At 40.9% G+C, this 3,410-nt stretch overlaps 2 non-coding genes across 2 annotated transcripts; both read right to left on the reverse strand.

Moving 5' to 3' along the window:
- Nucleotides 1-2,187: 2,187 nt before the first annotated feature.
- trnaw-cca (transfer RNA tryptophan (anticodon CCA)) lies at nt 2,188-2,259 on the reverse strand. The gene has a single exon. It is a non-coding gene; the product is annotated as a tRNA-Trp (tRNA).
- Nucleotides 2,260-2,275: 16 nt separating this feature from the next.
- trnal-uag (transfer RNA leucine (anticodon UAG)) lies at nt 2,276-2,357 on the reverse strand. Its single transcript has one exon. It is a non-coding gene; the product is annotated as a tRNA-Leu (tRNA).
- Between the last annotated feature and the right edge of the window lie 1,053 nt (nt 2,358-3,410).

Raw genomic sequence — 3,410 nt, forward strand, 5'->3', positions numbered from 1 at the left:
AAAATTGAAGAAACTTCTTTAGACAGAGTTTTTTTGTAACAATCAAGTAAAACAGTATGTTTTTAAAGCTGAAACCTTTCTATCATCAGGAATGGCTGAATAAGATCCTTAGATAAATTACCAAACAAGCTGAAAGGCTTCCTTTTGCTTGTAACGTTTCTTACAGTATGTTCTTATCTGCATACACAAAGTTAAGATACTGCAGAGTATTCTATAAACCAAGACACAAGGTCTGAATGACTAAAAACAGGGCTTGGTAACTTTTGGAAACCTTGATATATAGAGTGCATTGCAAAAGACATTTTCCTATACCGTCCCATTTTGGATGGAAGCACCTTTGGCACTATTTACAGTACATCCATAAGTCTTTTTGGGCAAGTGTTAACCAACTTTGCATACCAGTTTGATGCAATTTTTGCCCATTCTTCATGACAGGTTTGCTCAATCTCTCTCTACTTGCTTGGGGATCACCTAATGACAGCAGTTTTCAAGTTTTCCACGACTCACAAAAGAATTCAAGTCAGAACCTTGACTGGGTCACTGAATGATATTCTCTCTTATTCTTGAGCCACTCCAGGGTAACTCTGGCCTTTTGGTTTGAATCATTGTTCCAGTCTATGGTTCTTTGCTCCAACCATTTTCCCTCAGTCTCAAGACGCTTCTCAGTCCCCGTTGATAAGAAGCAGAACTATAACATAGTGCTGCCACCACCGTGCGTGACAGTAGGGATGATGCTGACTAGGTGATTGTCACGAAACAGTTCTTTCCGGGCCCTATGCAGATGACGCGATCCGGAATTGTGAAGATACACTAGGGAGAAAGTCATGCAGGAAAGGGTCAGGATACAGGGGGGCGTGTCCGAGGTGAGCAGGTGTCCTGGGGAAGTGAGTCCGGGCGAACAAACAAAGCCAAAGTCCAAATGAGGAATCCAAACGGGAGAGAAAAGTCTAAGGCCAGGAGATCCATCCAAGGGTTAAAACCATGAGCCGGGTCGGGACCGGTGGGGCAGGGAATCAGGAACAGAAGGTTAAAACCAAAACGAAGCCAGATGCAGCAGGACCCCGGGCTCTCACGATGCGGAAATCAATGAGGAACCAGGTGTGAGGTCCACGTCTGGCTTTTAAGGGGGAGCGGGATTAGGGAACAGGTGCAGACAATGGGAGGGAACAACGAAGGGCTGGAGCGCCCTAAAGAGGAGGGGTTAGCGATCGTGACAGTGATATGCTGTATTGTATGCACTAGATGAAACATCTTAAATTAAGTCAAACATGATTCACTTAAAGTCAGACAGTTTCACTTATATACTTTTTTTGTAAACTCTATGCAGGATTTGATATTTTAAGCCATGAAAGATTTCTCAGCAATGGCTTTCTTCAAGCCACTCTGCCATACAGGCTAGATCTAATTGATGGACATTTTCTCCCATCTTACTCATTGAACTCTATAGCCTTTTCAGCTTTTTTAAAGTCACTGCTGGCCTCTCGGGGCCACACCGGTGCTGCTCAGTTTCAGTGCGGCTTGATCTACTGTACTGTAGATATTGTCTGGGTTGAACAATACACCTTTGACCTTCGACCTGTCTGTGCTGAAAGGGATATTCAGTGTTTTTGAAACTTAGATAGGAGTAGGAGTATATATTCTGAAATTATCTGAACCGCTATTATTACACAGACAAAGGCCAATCTGCTAATTGTATGGATTGTTAAGGTAATATTGTGCACTTAATCTAATTTAAGTTAATCACAATAAACAGCTTGACTACAGTACATATGCAATTATGAGTTTTCCATTTTTCTTTAAAATTATCTTTTCTTTTTGTTTGTTTGCTTTGAGTGTGGTGAAGTGTGGTGTAGGTGAATAGGCTCTGTTCAGAAGTATTAATTGCTACTTCAAAGTGTCAAGGCTACAATCTTTAAAGAAACAAAATGCGAAAACTGTGCAAAGGTCTGAATACGTACATTATATACAGAGTGTATTGTGGAACACTGCACCTAAAATAAAGTTCAATAAAGCACAATGGCCATGGTAGAGAGCAGAGAAGTAATGCTAACATGAGACAGTGCCCAACTATGGCAAATGAAAGTAAACTGTGCAACTGTGGGAAAGCTTAAAAAATCACAAACATTTACTAGATAGATAGATAGATACTTTATTGATCCCGTGAGGGAAATTGCAGAAAGTAACAGCTGACCTCGACATGATTTGAACACGCAGCCTTCTGATCTGGAGTCAGACGCGCTACCGTTGCGCCACGAAGTCACAAAACACTAACATTTGGCAGCGGTGGGATTCGAACCCACGCCCCCAGGGAGACTAGAGCCTAAATCCAGCGCCTTAGACCGCTCGGTCACGCTACCTACTACAGTAAACCTTTAAAAGGGGGTACAACAGGGTCTGAGTGAACTGGCTGATTGCATGACGTTCTATATTTCAAATGTATCTTCTTTCACAAAACTCAAATAAATAAATCAAAAGAAAAGTCAGCTTCCTTATAAATTCTTGTTTTGCCCAGTAAGGGCTTCGAGAACGACACAGGAATGCAGGTAAGAAACTTTAGTTCTGTTCATTATGTTCAGAAATAAAAGGCAGGATGCTCAGCCTTACCTAAACAAAATAGAGTGGCATTCAGAAGGGAACAACAGAAAAGAGACCATCAACAAGAGCTTAATTAGGAGATCAGTGGTAATTAATTTCAAGGCAGACAAGATTAGTACATGTACTATGAGACCTAATAAGAGCACAGAGGCTGTTGGCAGACAGGAGCACTGTCTAGACTCTTTGATGGTCTTATCTCTCAGTCCCTGTTGTCAAAGAATCGAGTAAATCTTTAGGGTCGCACAGAATAGAATGTTTTCCACTTTATATTGCAATGAATTTTTAGCAACAAATGCAGACAAAACATCACAAACTATACCAATAAAAACATGCCAACTGAAATGAGATGTGAGACACGATGATCTCTCTAATGGTGTCTGTGAGAGTCACCATCTAACCTCTATATTTGAAATTTACACAAATTCCCTCTAAAAATTGCATTTCAGAAAAATGAAATAATATTGATGAATACAAATTCAGGGGGGTCTGCAAGGGTTATTCCAATCTCCACAGTCATGGAGCCATGGATTGAGCCCTGAAATGTCCGCAAGTGAAACTTTTTTACAAATTCCTAATTATGAATCAAGATTCATCAAGAATTGTCTGTTGTTTCCAAATCTTAAATTACTTTGAAAGATTTCTTTAGAAAATATTGAATTTCTGTGGCGTCTCCGTCTGTGTTATTGAATTTTTCTGTGGTGCCTCTGTCTGTAGTATCGGACATTGCTGTGGTGCCTCTGTCTGTAGTATCGGACACTGCTGTGGTGCCTCTGTAGTATTGCACATTGCTGTGGTGCCTCTGTCTGTAGTATCGG

The sequence above is a fragment of the Atractosteus spatula genome, chromosome 1 (assembly GCF_055471065.1).
Source record: "Atractosteus spatula isolate fAtrSpa1 chromosome 1, fAtrSpa1.hap1, whole genome shotgun sequence".
In the NCBI taxonomy this organism is placed as follows: Eukaryota; Metazoa; Chordata; class Actinopteri; order Semionotiformes; family Lepisosteidae; genus Atractosteus; species Atractosteus spatula.